Here is a 27,934-nt window from a genome sequence, read left to right on the forward strand (position 1 = left end):
GTTTAGGTGGGGGACCAATAAGCGAGAGCCAATCAGGTCCACCTTGGACCATCCAGCATCATCAACCTACATAAGCATGAACGAACATTGAACATCGACAAATCAATGGAAGTTTTCAGTTGGTTACTTTGATCTGCTTACCCTCTAGTGTTTCAGTGGAATTATTTACAGTGCTTGTCTCTAGAAAAGTTATAGACTCAGTCGCTGTCTCTCGTACTTCTACGATCACCTTTTCCGGTCCGTGCTGCCAGCCGGTGTCCCACTCTGTGGATGGATGGGAGAGGAGGAAAAGGAAATTATTAATAAATCGTGAAGTGTGTTTGACCACGCTTTCAATATTACCGGAAATTTCTGTTGTCTGTTGCTGGTCATTTTGACTTTGGTCGTAATCCAGCTTGATCTGTCAAGGAAGAGAAATGAAAAAAAATGTTGAAATTTAACAAATATTTCCTATTTTTCATGACATTTGAGCATGCTTTCAAAACAGGTTTTCAATTCCTAGTATTTTCAATGGCTTTATATTTTTAACAAGTGATGGAACCTACTCTATTATAAATTGTGCACGATTTGAGTTCTGAGAAAAGAGCTCAGGTGTATTCATTGACCGCGATAGACAAGCGCCTACGCCGACCTTGAGGCAGTTGAAGGAAGTATCATCAGTCGTGAGTAGGAATCGCTCACTAATTACAACACCCTTTCTTGTGTTTACGAGAAATGACTTCTGGATTTCTTCCGTTCATTTTTCACAGAATTAAATTTCGAATCGATGATCCAGGTGTGTGATGTTTTAGGGATTCTATTTGGGTTCATTTATTACGTTTGCTCTATTAACAATCAAGTTTGGAGATGAATTCTGGTAAAAGTCATGCTACCAGGTGTACGTCAAATTCAATGAAATGTCGTACCATTAGGTAGAATTGAAACCAATTTGTTTCGACTGAATATACAATGATATTAAATTAAGGTTCTTCCAAATCCAAACGACCATTCCATTCATTTTGATTCGCTTCTTGTTTCAGAGATCATCTTACATTCAGAACGACATCAAATTTCAACAAATAGAACAACGGTACAATTCCTCGTTGCAATGGTTCCAACGAAAATGTAATCAATCGAGACGGGGCTGTTTGATCTCGGAGCTAGCATTAACCTAATTGAAATGCATTGTGGTCGCAGTTCCACATGCCGGCGAACTCGAACTCCGGGTAGGCGGGCGGTCGCGATGCACATATGGCATTAAGTTGCAAAGCCAAGAGTTATGCACTTGTTGCTCGCGCTCAGTCGTCCCCGTGGAGGTATGTGGGAAGCATAGAGTACCACGACGACGGGAACGGCAAAATCAACTCACCGTGCAATGCGCTTTATTTCATGCAATATTTATGAAGCTCTCTCTTTGTAGGTATCAACAGTAGTGCAGTGCATCCTTTCAGTGGCTGCATTTTCGTTGATGATGTGGAAACACGATCTGCCACATTTTGTCGGAGCGGAAACTGCTGTTCAGTAGTCGACGGCAACGACAGATGGTGCTCGACACTGGAGGGGCAATAAACCTTGGGGGCACAGTGCCAGCAGTGAGGGTAGGTTTCAGCCAATTTGACTATGTAGCGGTTTGGCGACAGCGGTTTGTTACACTCATGCCAGAAGTGACGTTATTGGATTGATTTTTTAAAGAATCAGTGCATAGACAAACAGACCAAACGCTAGGAGCTATCCGAACCATCGATACGGGAACACAAACGTGTGCTCCAACATTGTAACTAACTGCACAAACAGTTCTGGGAGCGTCAAAAATAAAACATTTTAGTACTGTAGCTGATTGGATAGCTTCATATGCCCATTGGCATTGCCCAATCTACTAGAGAGAACACTGACTTGATTAATGAACTAATTACAAAGGGTTACCCTTTTAACAGACTGAGACCTTTTGAGCGGTCCTTCATTGGCGAATGCAAGGCTGGTTTTCGTGAGGGCAGATCAACGACCGATCAAATGTTCAACCTGTGCATGATCCGATCGTAGACAAATTTCGTTTTTGACTATTGATTCGAATTGACTACATCATTCGTGACATTGGATGGATTAAGCAGGGTGACGCTCTTTCAAATTTACGGTTTTACCTTGCACTCGAAGAAGCGATTTGGAGATCTGGCGTGCAGAGGAATCCAGACACTATCAATCACACGTATTATATGTATAATGTTTCTTGGCATTGCCGGCGGTATTGTTCTAATCGGTATCGTGGGGAAGTGAAGGGAGTTTGTGCTCCTCTGAAGAAGACGAGATCGACCAAGACGAAGTACACTGTGGTGCATAATTGATCGGACAAACGCCGATTTTCATACAAAATGGCCAAGTTTGAGATGCTGTAACTATGGTTTGCTTTGGTGGATTGAGCTCAATTTTTGACACGGAACTACGAATATGCTGAATTTTGTGTATACAAAGTATAAAATGTTTTTGTTCACAGGTCTGGGCTTGGCAAGGCGTTGAAAATATTGCAAAAGTGATCGGACAGCGGCACGCATGTAAATCAAAGGGGTACCGCTGTCCGATCACTTCTGCAATATTTTCACCGCCTTGTCACGCCCAGACCAGACGTGTCAAAAATTGAGCTCAATCCACCAGAGCAAACCATAGTTACAGCATCTCAAACTTGGCCATTTTGTATGGAAATCGGCGTTTGTCCGATCAATTATGCACCACAGTGTACGTGTTTGTAGGTAGAGACAGAAGCAAGTATAGTGTTAATAGTACTGAAGCTGTGATTGATGGGAATATGTTCAAAATTGTCAAAGAATTTGTGTATCTTGAAACACTTATGGCCTGTTATAATCACGTTTTCAGTGAACTGAACAGGCGTACCGCTACTGCTAATTTAGTATTACGTAACCAGCTTAGGCGATGCCGGTGATGGTGAATTAGTTTAACCGAACGTTCAAGCCCGCTCATCAGAACCAATTCGCCACTCAAATTGCGCTTTTGGATGAGTTGTGGCGTGATTTTCTTTCAACCCAGGACGAAACTGAAATTTTGGAGGACAGTGAGGAACATTTCTCCGGAGAGAGAGACGAGATTTCCATCTGTTGTACCTCGATTTGAAAGGGTCGTTGCAGAGCAAACTCCCTGCTAAGCGGCCGGCAACACCCACACATCTTCATGCACTGTCTTCGGTTTGCGCCCTGCCGGTCCAAACAATAACCAATGTTCGGCTGCCGGAGATTAAAATACCTAATTTTGGATGCAAGATTGACGAACCGTGCTGTCAAATCGTATGCGACAACTACACAGGTACCATTTCGCGATCGTTTCGTCTCGTTGATTCATTTTGATCAACAGTTGATAGCAGTGCAAAAGATGAACTGTTTGCGCTTATCGTTGACGGCGGAGCAGCTCGTATTGTAGTTACATTTTATATTTCCACCGATGATTATCGAGTTGTGTGACTTCTTTTGAAGGATTGTTTCGAGAATCCTAACTTGCTTATCAATCGACGCATGTCGGCATTGTTGGCGATCAGTCCCATAAAGAAGAAGTCCGCTTCAGGACTATCGAAGCTGTCCGACAGCTTCGATCGCCATGTTCAGTTGCTGAATAAGCTCGAAACAGTGGAGCAACACAGGAACTCGTTTCTCATTGAGCGATTAACCCTCCTAGGATGTTAAGCTAGGTGCACCACGATGGCACGTTCAGCGAACCTGTCTGGGTCATATTGACCCCAACATCCTACTGGGGTTAAGCAGTACCCTGGACCATGGCTCACTGCGGGAGTGGGAATCTTATTTGGACGATGGCCCAGAGACTCACTTACAAGCAACTTATCGACTTCATTCAGAAAAGATCGCGATACCCAATCAGAGTCAAATCCGTCAAAACCACGCCTCACAGCTCACGTCGCTTCTGACAACGTGAAAAAGTACCCTCACTGTAAGCAAACCCATCTCCTGTTCCACTGCAGCTATTTCACTCTGCCAGAAGCTCCGTTTGAAGCGTTTCAAAAATAACGCGCGTGTCAGTGGGATAGGCCAATCCACCGTAAATGTCCACTTCGGCGTAACGCTTTCGCTCACTTCACGCTGATCATCGCTTCACTCTGGATTGCCAATGCCACCACATCAACGTGGTGGATCTCCAGTTCAACATCAGCCAGAAGATTAACATCATTATCGGCGCTGAACTGTTATTCTCGTTGCTAGAACATCAGCAAATCTCTCTCGCCGCTGGGTGTCTGCTACTACAGAAAACCGTCCTTATATACATTGTATGCGGGAAAATATCACATCCAGCTCTCGATCCGCCGGCAGTCCAGAACAGTCAAATCTATACTGATGAAACGCTCAACAAGCAACTCGAAAGCTTTTGGAAAATCGACATCTTTGACGTCGGGAACAACGTTGCGAAGATCATTGGACGTAATACAGACGGAAGGCACATACATTGTCCGTCTACCGCTGCGAGAGGACGTGTTGCCAATGCTCAGCGACTCCTACCAGCTCACATTCCATTACCTCCAGTCTATGGAGGAGAAGGTCACTGTCGATGAAGGTCTTCGTATTGCCTACCACGAGTTCCTGAAGGGGTACGATAGTCTGGGCTACATGGAAGAGGTGCTTCCGCGCGCGTCGCGAAGCCCGCAGTTTTTCCTGCTATTCACCGTCCTGGAAGTTCTACTACGAAGACATGCGTAGCATTTGATGAATCCTGTCGAAGCTTTACCAGCTTATTGCTCAGAGCAGTGCTGTATGTCGGATCAACAGTGCAGCCAGCTCTGTACTCTACTGTCATCAACATCCATCTTACTCGGTACGCTGTCACTGCTGACGCTGAGACGATGTTTCGACAGATCTGGGTGCACCTCGACGACCGGAAGTATCAGCAGATTCTCTTCCGGAAGAATCCATCAGAACCAGTCCGCATTTACCAGTTGAAGACCGTCATATATGATCTCGCCAGCTCGAAATTTGTTGGCCATTGATGGAGATGCTGCACCAAGCAAGCTTCCCAATCAAACAGTGATCGTATAACATGTTGAATAAGATGTTAAAGTTGAGGCAATATGTGAACATTTTACATGCGCCTAAATGGAGGCATGCGTTCACTGGATCAAGTCGCAGTCGAATGTCTGGAAAGTTTTCATCTCAAACCGGATCGTAGAGATCCAACGCGTCACCAAGGACTGCAAGTGAAGACACGTTTCGTCGGAAATGAATCCAACAGACCGGATTTCCCGAGAGATGATGGCAAGCCAGATTTTTTTCTTTTTTTTTATTCAGGGATTTTCTGCCGTTCATCCCGGGTCGTTAAAAACAGGACAAGCCAGAGGGGCTCGCCTGGGAAAACTACAGAGGTGGTTCTTAAGACTACTTCACATGACGTTTTTCGAACAGAGTATCATTAACAGAACAGAGTATTATTATGGACTACACAGAAACAGCTTAAAAAGACAAAAAAGGATTCCATATAGTGACGGTTGTGGAACTACAAAAAGAAACTCAGAACGGACAAAATCCGAAAATTCACATAAAGTAATTAACAAACAAGTACACAGATAAAAAAACAGGATTGGGGACTATTAAAACTAAACATGGAATATTGCACACTTAAATTTTAACCCTCTAATACCCACAATTTTTTATTTTGATCTAAATATCATTTTTCGTCATCCCAAATCGATTTAAACATGAAGATGATTCTTTTTAATTCTCGATTTCGCGAATTTCAGTTTTTGATTTTTCTAATTTTTATTTTTGAACATCCCCACACTTTTTTATTTTTCCTGGAAGCTAATTTGGGGAATGGATTTTTTGAGATGAAAACATTTTAAGATTTTATGATTATTGTTGAAATATGATTATTTGATTTTTTTTCACAGAAAATTTTATTTTCCGTATAATTTTAGGGAAAATAATTTAAGAGTGTATTCGATTCCCATAAACAAGGATAGAATGATTTGGGAAAAAATTAAAATATGTTAATTGTAGCGATTCAATACAAAATAAACAATGACTTCTAACAGGTGACTAAAACATCAATTTTTCAATGATTTTTAAAAAATGTAAATACGCTTTTAAATACACCAAAATTCATTCTGAGATGTACAGAACAATCCTAAATATCAGCCAAAAATATAAAAAAAATGATTTTCCACGAAACAAAAATTACAAAAATGCTCAAACTATACCCCGTCTAAAGGCGGGATTGGGTATTAGAGGGTTAAAATAAAGGCCGGCGTCTTTGATAAAACATAGCAACGCCGCGAGTGTTGATGGTTCATCACCAAGGGCCTCGCGGATACTACTCGAAATCTCGTACAGCTGCCTGGGGCCCTCGTATGCAGGGCAGACGCAAATAAAATGCTCCACCGAGTTTTTTTTCTGTATTAACGAGACTTTTAACCCTAGGCTAGTTCATCTCGGGCTCCACCGACCGAGTTGTCTAGGGGCTGTCCATAAACCACGTGGTCATTTTTTTGAGACTTCTCGGTCCACGAGTCTATGCTTTGTTTCACTTTCCTCAGATATGATCTACTAGATTGTGACCATTCCTTTTGCCAGTTTTCGGGCAACACCGACTGAATCCAGCGCTTGGCGTCCTGATACCGCAATGCACTGGTACCCAAAGGAGTGTTACTCCGGGTGGTGTGCACTTTATTATTCCCTGAATCCATGGATGACGGGGTCTTTTAGATTGTAGGGCCGAGATGCAGCTTACCGAGTCCGTGACTATCACGATTGGTTGATTTGCCGGCGTTGTAGCGGGAACGAGGAGCCTGTGTGCTTGCAAGAAATGGGTTAGTCGCCGGTTTACCATTCGCTCGGCTACTTTGGCGAGGCAGCATGTAAGGGAAATAGGCCGAAAGCTGGACGGTTCGTGTGTCCGGTTGCCAGGTTTTGGTATTGGCACGACTAGACTCTCACTCTATTCGCGAGGGTAGGAGTCGCCACTCCACATAGAATTTAAAAGCTTAAGCAGGACAAGCTTGCTAGGATCCTCCAGATTTTTAAGCAAAGGGTATCCCACATCATCCGGTCCCGCTTATTTTCCACAGCTACGGCTTAGGGTGTATTGCAGATCGCCGAAGGAGAAAGGTTTATTGATGTCTAGCTGCGTGTTATCTACAGGGACGCGGAAATTCACTACGTCGATTGGTACAGCACCAGTCCGGCGAACAAAGTCCGGGTCGTGATTGTCAAACGCTGATAGCTCAGCAAAATATTTAGCGACGCCGTTTGAATTCATGGCCGGGTCCGTGGTGTTGGACTCATTTAAGCATACCGTGGCAGGTGCTGCAAGGCGTTTTCTGGCAAGTCAGATCTAGAAGGACGCTTGGTGGTGGCATGGACCAAATTTCCTCAAATCCTTCGTCGACAGTTGGCCCGAGTGTGTGGTTTCGATGCCGGATCTTCCGGATTTGCAACAGGAAGCCTGTCCGTCCAGTGCCCAGTCATCGCTCTGCACAGCGCCACCGTCGGTTCAATACTATACGAGCTATTCACGGTCTTATCCACGCTAACTCGTGTCGTAGCACGATGCTAACGATTTTTCAACAATGCAAGGCTCCCACGGAGCGACCGCACCGTTGCACAGTGATGCGAGGGCGGCGAAAAGTCAAAAAATCAACTTTCAGATATGGGTCCTGTATTATTTTTGTACTATTTCTATATATTTCGAGAGCTTATTACCAAATTTTCAAAAAGATTGGACCGAAATTGATTTTTTTACAGCATTACACAGTATGTGTTGAAAAGTGTTGCATTTTTAGTTTCTTTGTAAAGTGTATGGGGAAACGAAAAAAAATTCAACTAAGTGTTCAAATATGAGGACGCAGTTGGACACATTTCACGCTATGCTTATTTTGAAGTTTTTCATGTCGTCTTTCAGAAAATCAATGGGTCATCTTGCGCAAACTTGCGCAACATATGTTTCAAGTCCCTTGAACATAGAGTATGATAAAATATTTAGTACAAAATAATACCGTCCGTGCCTAGACTTGGTATGCATACAGGGTAAAAGCATCTGTTTAAATGTGTTCTTTTTTTTTTTTCATTTGTAGCTGAAATTGGCGATGTTCAAAGATTTCATTGCATTTTTCTGTTATTCACTTGAGCCGTCCAAGCTCACACGTCCTTGAGTTTAACGGAGCCGTATATGCAGTTCGAATGAAGGCAGTCGTTAACTCTCTTAGTATACTAGGGTCAATATGACCCGAATTCGAATATAAAACAGGCATATCTTAATTATTTATGCACGGAGACTTATTATTCTGGGGTAACATAAAACAGCATCAACATTTTCGATAAAGTGTAAACCTTACGAGCTAAACTAAAAACTAACAAATAATACACCAGGGTAATAATATTATTATATAAACGCAGAAAATCAAACCCTTACAGCCCAGTGACATTTTAACCAAACAACACCATTTTATATATCATACGATTGAAAATTTTGTTAAGAACTCGATGTTGAAGTGACAAAATTTATTTGTGGTACAATGATCACCGGGAATCGACTACAAAGTATATCATGTTGACCATAACACTTACCGCATCTTCAACTATTTTGGTTATATATGAAACCTGGTTTTAAGTAAAGTTAAAAAATATGTTTTGATCCCATAGTGTATTCTGCTGGCTGAAACTTGGACAGATCATCGATAGCGGAACCTATGCTAGAAAATTTTCGGACGTTTCGTGGTGCCCCAGGGAACTTGTGGCAAGAGACATGTATGTAGTAACGCCAAACATGGCGTGTAACAGCTCTTTCGTATGATGTTATGAATGGTTGTGCCTGAACGGATGGGCTTTAGGAGAAAAGGTCGAAGTACAGAACGTCTGAAGACAAAAGGTCGAAGGTCTATGGACAAAAGGTCGAATGGACAGAAGGTCGAATGAACAAAAGGTCGAATGGACAAATTGACAAATGGACGAATGGACAAAAGGTCGAATGAATAAACAAATTTAGTAAAACATGGTCTGGACAAAAGGTCGAACGTCGAATGTCAAAAGGTCGAAATAAATGAAATAACTAGGACAAAAGGTCGAAAAGACAAAAGGACGAATGGACTAAAGGTCGAATGGGCAAAAGGTCGAATGGGCAAAAGGTCGAACGGACAAAAGGTCGAATGGATAAAAGGTCGAAACAAAAAAAAATAGTACAAAAGGTTGAAAGGACAGATGTTGAATGATGTTGAATTGACATCATAAAGAAGAGAAACAACGGCGATGCGACCATCTTTTTTCCTGCTTTATGTTCTCACTGCAACATGACCTGCATCTCTTCAACTTAGAGTTCTTTTAGCACTTCCACAATTATTAAAAGCAGAGTTTCTTTTGCTTTCCATTGTATTGTATTCGTATATTGCATAATAAGCATAATACCACACTATATCTAGGAAGTCGACTTTTTTTTCTGATCGGAATCGAACCTCTAATCTGGGCTTATTATAATAGTTGGTGTTTACCTGGTATAAGTGTTTTGAAGAAACAAACGAAATGTAAAACTAATTTAAATGTAATTGTTGTAATGACATATTGAGCAATTTGAGGAACTAATTTATAATTCAATAATTTTTGATAATCAAGCTTAGTTTTTGCTCAATATAATACAAATATTAACAATTGTTTTATAAAGCCGCGATATATGAAAAAAGGTTTAGACGGTTCCGTATACTTGCACATGTTTGACTTTTGAGTAGAGTCTTGTTTTCTAGATGGCTATCTAGAAAAGGTGCTGAAATGATTACTTTTAAAATTCTTGAAGAATGGTATGTCGCAAGATGGGGTTTGAAAACATCCAAAAAATGTCCGCTTCCCCGAGGGAACCAGGATTCCAGAACGGTGCTGAATGTGGCCAATCTGGCCCAAAAGTCCGGAAAAAACTTCTAATGGACCTGTTTTTCAAAATCATGAAAAATGATGTGTCGCAAGATGGGTTCCAAAAGTATTCGAAAATTATCCTCTTCCCCGAGGGAACCAGGATTCCGGAATGGTCTTGAAAGTGGCCAATCTAGCCCAAAATTCCAGAAATGACTTCTAATGGAACGTGTTTGCAAAATCATGAAAAATGGTGTGTCGCAAGATGGGTTTTGAAAACATCAAAATATTGTCCTCTCTCCAAGGGAACCAGGATTCCGGAACAGCCCTGGAAGTGGCCGATCTCGTCTAAAAGTCCGGAAAAGACTTCTAATGGACCTGTTTTTCAAAATCATGAAAAATGATGTGTCGCAAGATGGGTTCCAAAAATATCCGAAAATTATCCTCTTCCCCGAGGGAACCAGGATTCCGGAATAGTCCTAAAAGTGGCCAATGTGACTCATGGGATGTCAAAATGTCTTCTTGGTGACTAATTCTAATAAATAACAAAGTTTGATAAGCTGTAAAGGTATATCATTCATGTTAAGACTTTTCGCCACATTTTGTATGGAGCCGCATCACTGTGCGTTGGTTCACCGACTCCAAAGAAAGGTAAGCATTCGCTCAAAATTCTCGTATAGGTGTAGGTTGGACTTCATGGACGGCCGCGATCACATTAGTAGCACGCTTTTGAAGAAGCCAACCTTAAACACTTGCTATATTCTATTGCTAATTTACCAAAATTCTATAAAGATTGTAAGGTCAATGTTCTACTAATGCTAATAAAATACTGAAGTAAAATACTGAACTTAGCTCAATTGTTTTGTTGTATTAGAAACATTAGCCAATAAAAGAACCAGAATCCAACCATATTGAGTGGCTCAGCAAATACTCAATTTGTAATTTTCCCAGTTTTCCCCACAGGGTAATCTGTGATTGAATATCAAATGACAAAAGAGAAATGAAAATACGATTTAACGCCATCTACTCTGCTTATCCACAGCGTATAAGTGAAAAACGGATTCAATGGAGAAGCCGTCCCAAGTGTCCACGTTTTACAGCTTTTCCTAAAAACTTAACAATCCCCATAAAGCCATTGCTTGCTTTTGTCGAAAAGTTTCCCCGTTAGTCCAAAGATAAGCAATCCCATATAAACGATGAGAAACAATTCAAGAGAGATTAAATTTTACACTGGCAGTCGGTGGCAAGCTCCCGATATGATTTGCTAAGGAAGTTTTTTTTTCCGAAATGGGGAGTCAGAATGAGAGCCACTCGTGCACCCGTTTTGTCTTGTGTTCATCCTATTAGAATTTTTGTTTAATTTCATTTGTTCTTGCTGCTGGCTTGGTGATGGCAGTACATGCGCCATCGTCAGACTTCATTTCATTCGGGCGCCGTAATTGCTCGAGTTCCGTCGAATGAAGTGGGGCTTCATTTCTGCTGGAGGAACTGTATCTCTCTGCAGATCAAATCCATCAAAATCTCCGAGAATGTGGATCTTGTGTAGGGATGCATTGTTGTACTTACGTACATACCAGCAGAATGCTCAAGGAGCGTAAGCAAGTACACAATCAAATATTGAATTGTAGGGTAAATAATGTATTTTGGACAGGCAGAGGACAACGTTAGTAAAAAATATCGCTTAACTTCCTTGAAAACCAATCGATTATCTGTATGACTGTACTTTGCGTTTCTGGGGATAAAAACCTTAACGTAAAATGCTTTTGTGAAAATCAACATTTCTTTTTTGCTGTACACACTTATTTTAGAGTCACTTGTTCAGCTGTTCTATTTGCGCGTAACCCTTCATTTGATACTCTGCTATTTGTTTCTTCAGGTTGGCTGTTAGCTCCGGATCTGGAATCCTCCAGGAGTTTTTTTTGGGAATCATCCAAGAGTTCCTTGATTGAGATTCAGGTTTAATTATCAGATCAAATTCTCCAAAGAATATCAGTCTAAAAACTCTTGTGGGAATCCCTTAAGGTACTTCTGACGAACTTCCGGAAGAAATTCTCAAAAGGAATCCGTGAGGGAATATAGAGAAGTCCACAGAAAGTGATCGTAGAGTAAAACATTTTTCAGCAATCATGTGAATAAAAACCCAGATTAATCAACCTAGTGGTGATAGTGCCTTTCTCGTGGAATATGTACTCATGAACTTTTCGTCGACGTTAGCCAAAATGTTCCTGAATCCTAAAAACACTTTACATAGAAAAGTAACAATTTTAACAAAGCCATCATCGATTTTTGAAACTTATTGATGATACATATTCCGATGCCTATGTTCAACAGCAAAACGGAGCAGAAAAATATCAGACCACTCAGTTGACTGCTTGACCACCTTAACCCTAGTCGTGTATTGGAGTTATTATGACCCCATTCCATCCAATACGCCAGCGGGGTGAGCGTCAGCTAATGCATGAAGAAGGTTAACTTTATTCACAATCACAATTCACTTTGTGATCTTCGCCAATGTTTATTTCAGCACACTTTGGGCTATATTTTATTATCATTGGTAACACGATTCATGTAAAATTTGTCCTTCCTTCGAGAAAAATACAGAAAATGTAAATTTTCCATTCAAATTTCAATCGCAATGAGAAGAGTGAGGGCTCAACCAGCCGCACCCAAATTGTGAGCAGTAATTTTAGAAGCAAAGGAGATTGAAGATTGAGAAACTGTATAATGTGTAGATGCGATTAAATTATATTTTTTCCATGTTGATCCATCCTACTATACATTTACACCGCAGGAATCTGAAATGGTGTGATTTGAAGAGATCGCTTTGGTCACGATTTTGTTCCCTTGCGTATATGAAGACTTTGACCATTTCTTCATTTATAATCTTACCCAACGTTTACATGCTATCAAAAAAGCCACAATTTGATTTATCGCTTTGACATTTATTTTGTTCACTTTTATAATTCCGCTATTTGATGTGCAGCTTGCATGGGTTTTGTTAAATTTCATATTTGACCACTTCCGGCGGGACACCTGGAACCGATTCCGGTTGTCTCAAATATGGTCTGAGACTATGTTTTTGTCAACTGTTCATCGGGTTACCTGAAAAGCCGAAAATTAATGTGATCTGAGGCTATTTTCTTGCTAACCGTTCGGCAAATTTTTGAAAACGCTGCGATTTTATGCATGCATGATTTTGGTTCACTTTTATTAAATCACTTCCGATGGAACATCCGCAACCGATTCCGAAATATTATTACAAGTTCTAGATGTGGCCTGAAACTATTTTCTTGTTGACCGTTCATCAGATTAGCAAAAACGCCGCTATGGTTTAGTTATCTTCTATATTTTACCACTTCCGACGCGTTACTCGTCTTGTCACCAGTTCTGGAACACAACCGGTTCTCCCAAATATGGTCTGAGTCTATTTGTTGGTTAACCGTTTATTTTGTTACTGAATAAGTCATTGATATGTCGCATGTATTGGTTCTCTTTTACATTTGACCATTTCTGGCGGGACACCCGTAATCGGTTCCGTAACGCACTGATATGGCTTGCATCTATTTTCCTGCAACTGTTCATCATGTTACCTAAAAAGCCGGGATTTGAGGTATCGCATGCATGGGTTTGGTGTCACTTCCGGCCCGGAACCGGTTGCGGAACACTACCGATAGTCTCTTAAATAGTCTGAGCCTATTTTCTTGCTAACGTTTATTAGGTTATCAAAAAAGCCATGGGTTTGGTTCAATTTATGTTTAGCCGCTTTCGGAGGGAAACCCGGAACTAGTTTCGGCACTACTGACAGTCCATAATGTGGTCTTAGCCTACTTCCTCAATAACCGGTCATCAAGTTGTCGTAAAAGCCGTGATTTGATGTGCCGCATGCAAAAGTTTTGTCAACTTTTATATACGGCCACTTCCGGCGGAACACCCGGAACCGGTTCTGAAACACAACCGGTTCAGATATGGTCTGAGACTATTTTCTTGCAAACTGTTCATCAGGTTATCGAAAATGCCGCAGTTTGATGTGTCGCATGCATGGGTTTGGATCACTTTTATATTTGACCACTTCCAGCGGGACATCCGGAACCGGTTCCGATACACTACCGGCTCAGATATGGTCTGTGTCTTTTTTTATGCCAACCTTTCACTGGGTTATCAAAAAAGTTGCGCCTTGATATATCGCTTGCATGGATTTGGTTCACTTTTATATTTGGCCACTTCCGGAGGGACATCAGGAACCGCTTCCGGAACACAACCGGTTCAGATATGGTCTGAGACTGTTTTCTTGTCAACTGTCCATCAGGTTGTCGAAAATGAAGCAATTTGATGTGTCGCATGCATGGACATGATTCACTTTTATATTTGGCCACTTCCGGCGGGACTCCCGGAACCGGTTCCGGCCGGAACACTACCGGCTCAGATATAGTCCGAGACTATTTTCCTGCTTACCGTTTATCATGTTTTTTAAAGTGCCGCGGTTTGATGTGTCGCATGAATAGGTTTGAAGCGTTTTCATATCTGGCCCCTTCCTGGGGTACCGATCCGGAACACCTAAATGGCCATAACTCCGGAACGGCTGGACCGATCCGAACCATTTTCAATAGGAAACAATGGGACCATATTCCGCGTCGAATAAACCGTTGGTCATTAAAATCGGTTGAGGTTTACTGCCAAAAAGTGATGTGAGTTTTTTTGTACACACACATCTCACACACACACATACACACACACACACATACATACACACGCACACACAGACATTACCTCAATTCGTCGAGCTGAGTTGATTGGTATATGTGACTCGACCCTCCGGGCCTTCTATCAAAAAGTCATTTTTGGAGTGAACATATAGCCTTTCCAGTACACTTAGTGTACGAGAAAGGCAAAAAAACTATTTATATAAAAACCGCCAGAAGAAATTTCTAGAGGAAATTTCTGAAGAAATTTCTAGAGTAATCTACAAATGGAATTACTGACAAATCCCCAGGATTGATCTCTAGTAAAGTTGCCCTTTAACTGAAATTCCAAAAAAAAGTTACTTCCAAAATTTGACGATAAATTCAAGGTGTTGTCTTTCCACTTTCAAGACTATAAATTTAAACGCTGAGCACCACTGTGTTGTTTTCGAAATTTGATACTGCTTTCGTCGTGAGATTGAACATTCAAACCAACAACGGCGTGACAACGTTCGGCGAAATGTGTGGGGTGTATTATGAATTTGTGTTGCCAAACACAATATTTGTTAACTCGTCTGATGATGTTTCAAGCCTGAGTTCGATCTCGTTCAACCCAAAAGGCGTTCGTTAGAGGGTTTAGCGATAACAAGCTTCAAATTTCTCCTTTAGGGGACGATGGGGCAGAAGAAGAAATGTTAAAATTCTGTCAAATTTATTGACTCACAAAATCAGTCTCAAAAAATACAGCGAGGCATTAATTTATTAGTGCTAATTGATTCTGTGTCCTTTTCATTCGTTGTTTCTATAAATAAATATGTATATTGGATATGTAAATACAATATACATATACAGTGTACTATTTTCGATAAATAAAGGTAATGAATTTACAAAAATGTCAACACAAGTGGTGTTACCCAAGAGCTTAATAATCTTTTTGTATCGTGTATTGTGTATACATATTGCAAAACTCCAATTTACAAATATCTTGTGAATAATAGTTTTGAGAATATTCCAAAGATCGTTTATGTTTTTTTTTTTTAATTCTCTGTAAATTCAAATCTGGTGGTGACGAATTAGAGTTAAGCCAATAATAAGATGTTTTTCTTATGCAAAATATACAACTTCTTCTGCAATAATGATTTTAAGGAAAGAAGAAAAGATAGAACCGTGAATTGGTTTCACATCACCCTGTGGTTCCTTATTTGAAGTTTGGCACGATGAGAAGTAATGAGAGCAAACTGTCAATCAATGAACCCCAACCTCGGGCACGGATGTGACCTCGTTAGGAAAAAAACGAAATTGCCATGAAAGCATCGTTCTAACATTCTTCGAAACGCACGCTACTGTGTAGTGTGTCGATCATTTATCCGTACACCGATTTTTCTATAAATTTTCGCCAATATTTCAAAAACTGCATGGAAGAAAGAAATAGTAGAATTTTGCAAATTGTAGGAAAGAAAAACACTGAAAGCTCTGTAACTTTTAAAACTCAATTTAAACTTTTCAACAATAACGTGAAGATTAATGGGATAATTGTTTTAACAAATCAACTGCAAATGAGTTTACTACAAAACAAAACAAAAAAAAATATATCGTCTAGTAAATTATTTAAGTGAAGTTTAATCAACTATCAAAGGTGAAATGATAATGATTGTTATCATCATTTAATAAATGAGCAAATTTTTGATTAAACATAAGCATGTCAGTCTAAAGGAAAATAACTTTTCTACAAAAGAAACATTTGATTTCATTTTTTTTTAACTTCTACATAGTTTCGAAAAATATTACCAACTTTTCTAAAATGCCAACCGTTAGATTCTTGGGAGGAGGCTTAAATTTTGGCAGACTTTTGGCACAAAACGAATTAAAAAAAATGCTGCACAAACAATCGTTTAACACACTGTACGTACTGGCAAAACGGATCGGCTGTTGAGGAACCGATATCGTTGCCGTCGATAGGATAGGGAGGCATATGAAAATTGTATTATACGTACGTATCTACCCCGGAGGCGGACCGTTTTAGAGATTTTGTCGAGTTTTCTTCATATAGGTGGTGAAAGGGATTCTCCGCATATGCGATAAATTGCGAAGATGTTCGTCAGATTCCAGGAGCCCGAACCCGAACTCGACACTGATTGCGGGGCACGTGTGCTTGTACAGTACACATATGCTAGGGCATCGATACATATTATCATCCGTCCAATCACACTGGGCCACGAGCGGGATCTAGCAAGTAAAAACCTCTAGCGTTTTGGGAGTACATTTTTTTGAGTTGGTGTCTTCGGAGACTTGTATTTATTTTACCTGTACTTTTATGTGGTGAAGAAAGTTAGTTGGTAAATTTGCCGCATAGGTGGCGCTGCGATACTAACTTTTTTGTCTTACGTCCTAGAGGTTTCCCGTCTTCTGCAAAGTTGTAGAGCGTGCAAAAATAAGTAAAGTCGCCGAAGACACCAAAGTTGTATGACTCCAAATAACAAAGTTATACTAAAAACAGTAAAATTTACGTGAAAATCACGTTTTCATGACTATTTTGGATGTTTATCGCAAATTTATCAATTTTAACACTTCACACGTGTTAATCAAAGTAGCCTGCGTCTGATGATAACAACTTTTCAATTTTTCGGGACATTTAAAATGTTTTTTTGGGTAAAATAGTAAAAATTACTATGATTTTTACTAGCAGTTTTTTCAAAAAGTTGCAAATTTCGGCAAAATTTGATGCTTGTTTCAAAATATACCACTCAAGATCTATTAAATCTGAAAGTTTGCCGGAGGTATAATTTTTTGTTTTTGAGATATCTTGTTTTTAAATATTTATGTTTTTATACCTTCATTATTTTGAAAGAGATGCAATTCTTTATTCCGGAGTTGTCCTGCCATTAGATACTCACGGATCACTTTTGAATTAAAAGTTTTATGTTTACCCAACGCCTTAATAACTTGAACTTGACGTTTTGTGTTCAATTGTCTTGCGCATCAATGTATTGAATCGACAATGCACATATATTTATTGGTCTATTGAAAGATTTGATCCTGTGTGAGCGACTTACGTTAGTGCAAAGTTCCGGTATACCAACCCGAGGAATCAATAATGATTTTCTCAGTTAACTCAACGTACATATGTTTAGATGGATATTGATGAAATTATGGAAAAAAAGACTTAGCTCATCAATGCCGTGTCATTAATTGGCACAGTGACTTAATAAGTAAAGCACTTGCCTATTTAAGAGCCGTGAATTCAAATCTCATCTTGAGCTGAGGATTTTGTTATAATTTAATCAATAATTTATTCATTTTTACGTATGTACGTTGAGTTAACTGAAAATCATTATTGACCACACGGAATGGTATAACGAAACTTCGCACTTGCGTGAGTAGCACACAGGGCCAAAAACCATTATAATTTCTTTCTTTCAATAGACCAATAAATATATGAGCACTGTTGATTCAACATTGATGCACAAAACAATTGAACACAAAACGTCAATTTTGAGTAATCAGGGCGTTGAAAAGTGATCCGTGAGTATCTACTGGCAGGACAACTCCGGAATAAAGAATTGCTTCTCTTTCAAAATAATTTATCAATATTTATAAACAAGATATCTCAAAAACACCAGATTATATCTCCGGCAAACTTTCAGATTTAATAGATCTTGAGTGGTATATTTTAAAGCAAACATCCAATTTTGCCGAAATTTGCAACTTTTTGAAAAAACTGCTAGTAAAAATCATAGTAATTTTTACTATTTTGCCCAAAAAAAAAAACATTTTGAATGTCCCGAAAAATTGAAAAGTTGGTATCATCAGACGCAGGCTACTTTGATTAACACGTGTGAAGTGTTAAAATTGATAAATTTGCGATAAACATCCAAAATAGTCATGAAAACGTGATTTTCACGTGAATTTTACTATTTTTAGTATAACTTTGTTATTTGAAGTCACACAACTTTGGTATCTTCGGCGACTTTACTTATTTTTGCACGCTCTACAACTTTGCAGAAGATTGTAAACCTCTAGGACGTAAGACAAAAAAGTTAGTATCGCAGCGCCACCTATGCGGCAAATTTACCAACTAATTTTCTTCACCACATAAAAGTACAGGTAAAATAAATACTAGTCTCCGAAGACACCAACTCAAAAAAATGTACTCCCAAAACGCTAGAGGTTTTTACTTGCTAGATCCCGCTCGTGGCCCAGTGTGCAATGCAAGTAAATCTATTGGAAAATATTTTGGGGAAATTTTAAGATTGATCGTTTTTTTTTGCAATAATGTTCAACAAAAATACAAAAAAAAAAAAACTGAACGAAACAGTTTCACAATCTTCAATTAAAAAGAAGTCAAGGTTCACGGATGATGTTGGGAGCAGTTACCTTAAATTTCCGAAACTGAAATATGTTCAATAAGTATTCTCTGTAGAAGGAATATGTGAGATCAGATTAAAAATACTTTTAATATCATGGCTGCATGATAAAATAGGACTCTCGATTATACCATCAATTGATTTGCTGAAATTGCTATCGTAAAAACGTAACATAGGGTGTTGAAACTCTTTTTAAAACAATAAAACGCATGGTTGATTTTCATACTGAGCATTTCCTTATTCCGAAATTATATTTCTTTGTTCTCACTTAGAGTTTATCGATCAAAACGAGAAAAGTGTAGCAAATCCATCACCAACTTCCAAGTGCAGTTTTGACCTCAAAAAAGCATCCACAAAAAGTTAGTCGGTTTCACCTTTTTGTCTTTTTTTAACCGTTCTCCTTTCCATCCGCTTGCCGAGTGTCTAAATTCCGAGCTGCCGCAGTAGCTGCCGTCACCAACATAATCACATTCCGGCTTTGTTAGTCACAAAAGTGCAGTCGTTTAAAACAAACTGATATTTTATGTTGAAACTATGAAATCTCTGTTTGTTCTAACAAACTGTCAAAAATTTCGTCAAATAAAAACATTTGTATTATCAAACATTGCAACAGTACACACGCAGAAAAATAAATTGTAAACACAATCAAATTCTAGTTCAAATCAACCGATTTTTCAGTTTGCTATAGAGATAAACTGATTTCTAGTTTAAACTGAACTGTTCCATTGTTTGATAATACAAATATTTTCATTTACCGAAATTTTTGACAGTTTGTTAAGAACAAACAGATATTTGGTAGTTTCAACATAAAATAACAGATTGTTTTAAATGACTGCACTTTTGCAACTAACAAAGCCGGAATGTGATTGTGTTGGTAACGGCAGCTCCTGCGGCAGCTCGGAATTTAGACACTCGGCAAGCGGATGGACGCGAGAACGAATAAAAAAAGGCAAAAAATCGTAACCGACCAACATTTTGTGGGTGCTGACTTGAGTACCTGCGCGTTATCCATCACGGCCAAAGCTGCATTTGGAAGTTGGAGTGATGGATTTGCTACACTTTCTTCGTTGTGGCGATGTTGGGGTAAGAATTTTATAGATGTGTGAGTGCTTCCTGGCCGTGTTTATGGTTCTCATTTTGTTGAAACAAATGAAGATTTTAACGTTACATGAAATGATGGGAATTGGATGTTTTGATCGATAAACTATTAGAAAGAACAGAGAAACATAACTTTGGAATAAGTAAATGCTCAGTTTGAAAATCAACCATACGTTTTATTGTTTTAAACCAGTCTCATTTTTCTGCGTGCAGTTTAAACTAGAAATCAGTTTGTCGCTAAAGTTAACTGAAATATCGGTTGATTTGAATTAGTTAGAATTTAATTGTGTTTACAATTTATTTCTTTGCGTGTAGCACATATTCAGATTAAATTACTGCGGTTTGAAGGACAATTCTGTAGGGTAAGGTGGGGTAAGATCAAAGATGGTTAGAAGGGAAAAGATGGACGACTCCCTCTCCTACCAAGCGACACGAATAGCGCCGCTCTGATGAGCAAAACTCAACTAATGTACTCTTAATTTATGTTCGGAAAATGTCAAAACTAACTCACAGGCAAATTCTTGCTAAACTTGTTTCAACTTGTCTCGCAATTGGTAATAAATTGTAATTAGCCAAAAAAAATAATCTATTCATGCAGTAATTCAAACCAATTTCTAGCTTTATTTAAACGTTCCGTTCCATTGTTCGACAACATGAATAGATCACACATAGTTCTACCTTAATTCATGAGTAATGTGATTATTTTTTGTATAAATCAAGTTGTTAATTGTTTGAACGAAGGCTTTTAGATGACAGGCATTGTAGTTTATCTTCGTGACTGGATTTCCTTCGAAATTCAACTTAGCGTCAAAATACAAAGCACACGTTAACTTGGATCCAGCCAAAAAGGATGTTTTTTTGCGCTTCTCACTCAACAGATGGCGGTAGTGTTTCATGCACAATGTGTCGTCGGAGGAATGTATGGACAAATTTAGAGTAGGTCATCTTTTTCCTTCTAACCATCTTTGGTAAGATGCCATTTTTCAAACTTTCATCGTTTTTTTGATAAGCATCATTTGATAGGCATTCAAAGTGGTAATAGCATACATACATACATTACATTTATTTGTTCAACAACATTAAGACAAGACATAATCAACAATAGTACGCCACAATACTCGGTTTGTGGCTGCCGCTCTCCATCCTCGGTCGCGCCCAATGCTCGCCAAGTCACGCTCCACCTGGTCCGCCCATCGTGCTCTTTGCGCTCCACACCTTCTTGTGCCAACTGTCGTGGCACAGTTCTCCCACAAATCTCGTTTCAACATTTCTCGGACTTCATCATAAAACAATATAACTTTCCGTCATAAATTAAACACTTTCTCAGCGTGACACAAAAAACCCGAAACCTCCATCCAAATTCTTTGCCTACCAAAACATGCAGTCAGTAACGAAACCTTTTCCTTGTTTCCATAACCTTCTTAAAGTGCTTCCATATGCGCGCAATAAATTACACGCATATGCAAGACTCGAGTAGTTTACCAAACAACTCTAGCGCGTCGTTCTGCCATTCTTGTTTAACCTACCTACTTCCTATTTTCTGCTGTACTCAAAACTTAGTTCTTAAGTGTCAAGTAAAATAAAATTCATTCCTATTCGTAACTCCACACCGAGTAGTCGCGTTGTGAAGATATATCTCTGTATCCGAAGTCCGACATGCCTCATGGCTGACCGTGACGAGAGATAAGTGATTAAAGTGCGCCTTCGTATAAAATCCATGCGACAGAAGTGCAAACGTCGTCCAAAAATAATAACCGTCAAAGTGCAGCTTAAGCTATGGGAAACGAATCGTCAACCCCGAAACCGGTGACTCACGAGCAGATCGTGAGTATCATCAACGCCAGCAACGTAAAAGAAAAAGTGCATAGTGAAAAAACCGCCAAATCGGTAGAATTAATCGCATACATTCTACTAACGGTGATATGTGTAGCCACCTTGTTCCTAGTGTATCGACTCATCGTCAAGTACGAGCGAATCAAAAATCAAAGGGTCGTTGATCGGGCAATAAGCCTAAATAACGTCACCACATCTACGGCACCAGCGCATTAATCGAAGAACAAGAACAGACAGTGGACAAAAGTACGCGAACATTTAGACGCTAAACATAGAGGGAGTCAAATTAGTGAAGAGTGAAGAAGAACGATTTAAGTGAACTGACAACATAAGACGAAATGAGTGAAAAGATGAAGATCTGGCTAAGCGTAGCAATTTTGCTAACATCATTAATAGTGGGATACCTTCTGTGGGTATTCCTAAAGGAAGAATTTAGTGACATTCACATCTTACGATGTTGAACATTTACACAACCAGAACCCGAACATAGTGCAATGCGTGTGTGTCAAACCGCTCGAGAAGCATCGGAAAGGTAGCATTGACCAAGAGCAGACTTATGCCGATGTCAGCTGAAACCGCCGCTCTTCCAGAACCAGCACATGCAGCGAAACAACAGGTGGCGATGGACACTGGCAGTAAACGATAAGTAGAACAAATCTTTATAAATCTCCTAATGTTATACCGAAAAGGGTCATTATCGAAAAAGTAGGAATTCTACTAAAAATAGAACAGCATTTTAGAAAATCTATAAATCAAAATATTTCCAGTAATACTCTTGACGCACATTTTAATAAGGCTATCATTTTATTCGCTGAAATAGATGAGCTTCTTTTAAAAAACCAAGACGAAATTCCAGATAAAGAATTTTTTACTTTTACTAGACAATCAAGAAACGCAATAGAATATATTAAAGAAAGTGTCCGAGTTAGGAGAGTAACCAAAATTAATAATTTAAAACAAGTGGAAATGGCCACCGAAAATCCTTTTGATGCCAAGCTAGCTGCATCGGTCTTGATGCCATTCGACGGCGATGCCGAAAAACTTTCCGCTTTCATTGACGGTGTAAAATTTTTGAAAAAGGTGTATACCCAAGCACAACACGGAACGTTAAAGCTATTCCTTTTAACGAGAATTTCAGGTAAAGCCCGAGATGCATTACCTAACAATATCCAAGAGACTACTATTGACGCGATGATTGATCTCATCAAATCTGCCTGTGAAAGTAAAACTACTGCAGAACAGATATTGGCAAAAATTAAATCAGTCAAACGCGGATTGTCAAAACAACAATATTGTCAAGAAGTGGAAATTCTTTGCAATAAGCTTACCAATATTTACGTGAGAGAGAATGTTCCTCACGCGACCGCTAAAAAGTTAGCCACCAAAGCAGGTTTGGAAACTTTGATTAACAGTACATCTAACGAGACAGAAAAAATAATACTGCAAGCAGGAACATTTTCGACAATCGAAGAGGCAATCCAGAAAGTAAATGAGCTACCGGATAGTGTCGAGTCCAGTAACAGCATGAATCGTGTATTCCACGTAAATTCAAAAAGAATCATGCAAAAACGACAAACTCAGAACCGAGGGAACTATAATGTTGCTCCTCGTGGTTCCCATCAAAGTAATCAGCGTTACGGATCATACCCGATACGTTTTAATAACAATCAAAGTAGACCGTTCCCAAATAACAACAACTACCGTTACCGAACAGACAACCGTGGTCATGCACGCGGTTATCCGCGACAATTTAACAGAATATATTTTGCTGACAATCAATCGAGCTCACCAATGCAAAACGTTTTTCCCAATCCGCCCCCGGGCGTGCAAAGCCAAGGTCAGCATTTCGCAAACGCTAATACAGTACAACCACCGAATATGACTCAACCAAATCAACCTTTTTTTGGAACAGTAGGGCAGTATACACAATCAATGTAGCTGCCTCCAATTTCATTAATGTGCCAATTAGCGTATCTAATAAAAACTGTTCGTTCCTGGTAGATTCAGGAGCAGACATTTCATTATTGAAAACACGATGTATCTCACGTCCAATATCAATTAATCAAAATAATACTTGCGTTTTACGCGGAATAACACCCGGTGAAGCTACTTGCAGAGGAACAATCAATTGTTTTTCTTATATACAAAATACAGCTGTGAATAGCCTGTTTCATCTGATAGAAGACGATTTCCCGATACCAACTGACGGTATACTGGGAAGAGATTTCCTTACTACATACCGATGTGAAATAAATTACGATACGTGGATTTTAGCAGCATACGTAAATAACATCCGACTTGAAATCCCAATTTGCAATAATCTAAATGGGTCTGCGTGGATACCAGCTAGATCTGAAGTATTTAGATTGATAAACAATTTTAATGTTCATGGAGATGTCATAATTAATTCCGCTGAGCTTGCACCAGGCGTGTTTTGTGCCAACGCCATTGTGAATAGTTCCGCACCTTATGCTAAAATTATAAACACTAATGAATATCCTGTGCAACTTGCAAATTTTAATTTAAAAACTTCCAATCTTAACGACTTTTACATAGCTAAAATTGACTGTAATAATACAGATAGAATCGAAAAATTGAATGCAGAACTAAATTTTAACGATATACCTGCATCCGCCAAACAATCTTTACAACAATTATGTCACGAATACAATGATATATTTAGTTTAAAGGATGATTTATTAACGTGTAACAATTTTTATCAACAAAAAATTAGCCTAAAAGATAAATCACCGGTATACATTAAAAACTACCGGAATGCACAGTGTCACAAGGAAGAAATCTGTCGTCAAGTAGATAATTTAATTGCAAACGATATAATTGAACCTTCGGTGTCTAGTTACAACTCACCATTATTACTTGTTCCCAAGAAGTCAACTACTTCCGAAAAGAAATGGAGATTAGTAGTTGATTTTCGTCAATTGAACAAAAAATTGCTTGCGGATAAATTTCCTCTTCCAAGGATTGACGATATTCTCGATCAACTTGGCAGAGCCAAATATTTTTCGACGCTTGATCTCATGTCAGGTTTTCACCAGATTGAGATCGAGAAAAATTCCAGAGAGTTCACCGCGTTCTCGTTGCAGGAACGTGGACATTTTCAGTATAAAAGATTGCCGTTTGGACTAAATATAAGCCCAAACAGTTTCCAACGAATGATGTCAATAGCACTCAGTGGCTTGAGTCCCGAGTGTGCATTCTTGTACATTGACGATGTTATTGTCGTAGGTTGTTCAATTGAACACCATCTGAAAAACTTGAGGAATGTTTTCGAATGTTTCAGGCAAAGAAACCTGAAACTGAACCCTTCAAAATGTAATTTTTTCAAAGCAGAAGTTACATTTCTAGGTCATAAAATCACTGATAAAGGTATCTTGCCTGATAATTCAAAATTTGATGTAATAAAAAATTACCCACAACCTCAAAACGCAGACCAAGTTCGAAGTTTTGTAGCCATGTGTAATTATTACAGGAGATTTATTCCTGGTTTTGCAAATATTTGTTGTCCTTTGAACAAATTATTAAGAAAAAATACAGTTTTTGTGTGGTCAGAACAATGCAAGTCCGCCTTTGAAACATTAAAGACTATGCTACTTTCACCACAAATATTACAGTATCCAGATTATCAAAAACCATTTATATTGACTACAGACGCATCAGATTTCGCTTGCGGGGCAGTTTTGTCCCAAATGCATGGAAGCAATGATCTACCTGTTTCTTTCGCCAGTCGCGCGTTTACAAAAGGCGAAGCAAATAAGCACATCATTGAGAAAGAATTAGCCGCTATTCACTGGGCTATCATGCATTATCAACCCTACTTATTAGGTCGTAAATTTTTGGTGCGTACTGATCACCGACCGTTAGTTTACCTCTTTGGAATGAAGAACCCTTCTTCAAAGTTGACGCGAATGAGGATTGATCTCGAAGAATTCGACTTTGAAGTAGAGTTCGTCCCAGGTAAAAGTAACGTTGTGGCTGACGCATTGTCTAGAATTAATATTACATCAGATAAATTAAAGTCAATTAACATTTTACAAGTACAGACCAGGTCAATGCTACGCAAACCTTGTTTAGTCAACAATAACATACAAAGCAGAGTACCGGAGCCTGATCAACTCCACGTGTATGAAGCAGTTAGCAATGAACAAATACATAAACAAAAAAAATTGCAATTTTCATTACATCAAAATAAAAATAAATCAACTATGGCAATTCTTCTCGAAAAAAATTTCAAAACGAGTCTAACTCTAGCGTTAGGTCTCACAATTAACAATGTTAACTTGCCAGAAATATTTAAGCTGATTGAAAAGGGTACCCTACAATTAATGAAACAAAATAAAATCGAAAATGAGTGTATTGCTTTTTCGACTAGCGATACCATATTTAATTATATAAGTATCAATGATTTCAAAACAATAGGAAATCAAGTTTTGAAAAATATTAAAATTATCATTTATCATCCTCCTAGAAAAATAAACAACCCAAACGAAATTCAAGCTATTTTACAACATTACCATAGTACACCAATCGGAGGTCATGTTGGTATTAACCGATTGTACAAAAAATTGAAAAATTTATATATTTGGTCAAATATGAAATATTTAGTTACTAAATATGTCAAATCCTGCGAAATTTGTAAAAGGAACAAACATTTTTCGTCGGTTCAAAGTAAAATGATAAAAACTTCAACTCCATGCAAATCATTCGACATAGTTGCAATAGATACGATTGGACCATTCACAATGAGTAGCAAAGGAAACAGATACGCAGTTACTATACAATGCGATCTGAGTAAATACGTCATAGCTATACCTGTTCCGGATAAATCAGCTGACACGATTGCCAGAGCAGTAGTGGAAGGATGTATTTTGATATACGGACCAATGAAAGCAATTCGAACAGATCAAGGTACAGAGTACAAAGGTATCTTTGAATCAGTTTGTAAACTGCTCAATATCGATCGCATTCTAGCAACAGCATATCACCCACAAACTTTGGGAGCGTTGGAAAGGAATCACAGATGTTTAAACGAATATCTGAGAATCTTTGTCAACGATCTTAAAGATAATTGGGATGAATGGTTATCTTTTTACTGCTTTAGTTATAATACTACTCCCAACTCGGAACACAATTACAGCCCTTTTGAAATAGTATTTGGAAAGCCCGTAAATACATTTGATCAGATAAATCTAGACCAAATCACTCCTATTTATAACCACGACTCATACGTAAATGAAATAAGATATAAACTACAGCTTATACACAATGAAATCCTAAGAAAAATCGAAAATGTCAAACTATCAAGAACAGAAGAAGCAAATAAAGATGTAACACCAACAAAATTGAGCATTGGAGATAAAGTGTATTTAAAATTGGAAAATAGAAGAAAATTAGATATTGTACAAGATGGTCCCTATATAATAATAGATCTAGATGAATCAAATGCTACTATAAAACATCAAACAACTGCTAATATTTTGAAAGTCCATCGAACAAGATTAATTAAGCAAAAATCCTGAAAAATCAAGAATAACAGAATGCTAAAACGACCGCATAAAGCCTATAATTTGTCTCAAAATTTAGAATGGTTACACCATTCTTCCTAAGGAGGGAGGTGTCGTGGCACAGTTCTCCCACAAATCTCGTTTCAACATTTCTCGGACTTCATCATAAAACAATATAACTTTCCGTCATAAATTAAACACTTTCTCAGCGTGACACAAAAAACCCGAAACCTCCATCCAAATTCTTTGCCTACCAAAACATGCAGTCAGTAACGAAACCTTTTCCTTGTTTCCATAACCTTCTTAAAGTGCTTCCATATGCGCGCAATAAATTACACGCATATGCAAGACTCGAGTAGTTTACCAAACAACTCTAGCGCGTCGTTCTGCCATTCTTGTTTAACCTACCTACTTCCTATTTTCTGCTGTACTCAAAACTTAGTTCTTAAGTGTCAAGTAAAATAAAATTCATTCCTATTCGTAACTCCACACCGAGTAGTCGCGTTGTGAAGATATATCTCTGTATCCGAAGTCCGACATGCCTCACAACCGGATCAGTTGCAAACACCAGCTTTGCAGGGTTGTTGTCCGGCATTCTTGCAACATGCCCTGCCCACCGTATCCTT

General features: G+C 38.8%; 2 protein-coding genes across 11 annotated transcripts in view; both read right to left on the bottom strand.

Annotated features, from left to right (window-relative positions):
- Positions 1–27,934, bottom strand: part of LOC109427696 (integrin alpha-PS1) — a 534,426-nt gene that overhangs the window by 252,439 nt on the left and 254,053 nt on the right. The window lies entirely within an intron of this gene.
- The window catches only part of LOC109427689 (uncharacterized), a 196,484-nt gene that overhangs the window by 39,860 nt on the left and 128,690 nt on the right, over positions 1–27,934 (bottom strand). Inside the window, exons 2-3 of one of the 2 annotated variants that reach the window (XM_029872202.2) lie at positions 343–400; positions 142–264 (exon numbers count right to left, since the gene is read on the bottom strand). The exons of the other annotated variant lie outside the window; for it this stretch is intronic. The gene's annotated coding sequence lies outside the window, so the exon portion shown is untranslated. The remainder of the gene's footprint in view (positions 1–141; positions 265–342; positions 401–27,934) is intronic. 2 annotated transcript variants of the gene reach the window in all.

The sequence above is a fragment of the Aedes albopictus genome, chromosome 1, assembly GCF_035046485.1.
Source record: "Aedes albopictus strain Foshan chromosome 1, AalbF5, whole genome shotgun sequence".
NCBI lineage: Eukaryota > Metazoa > Arthropoda > Insecta > Diptera > Culicidae > Aedes > Aedes albopictus.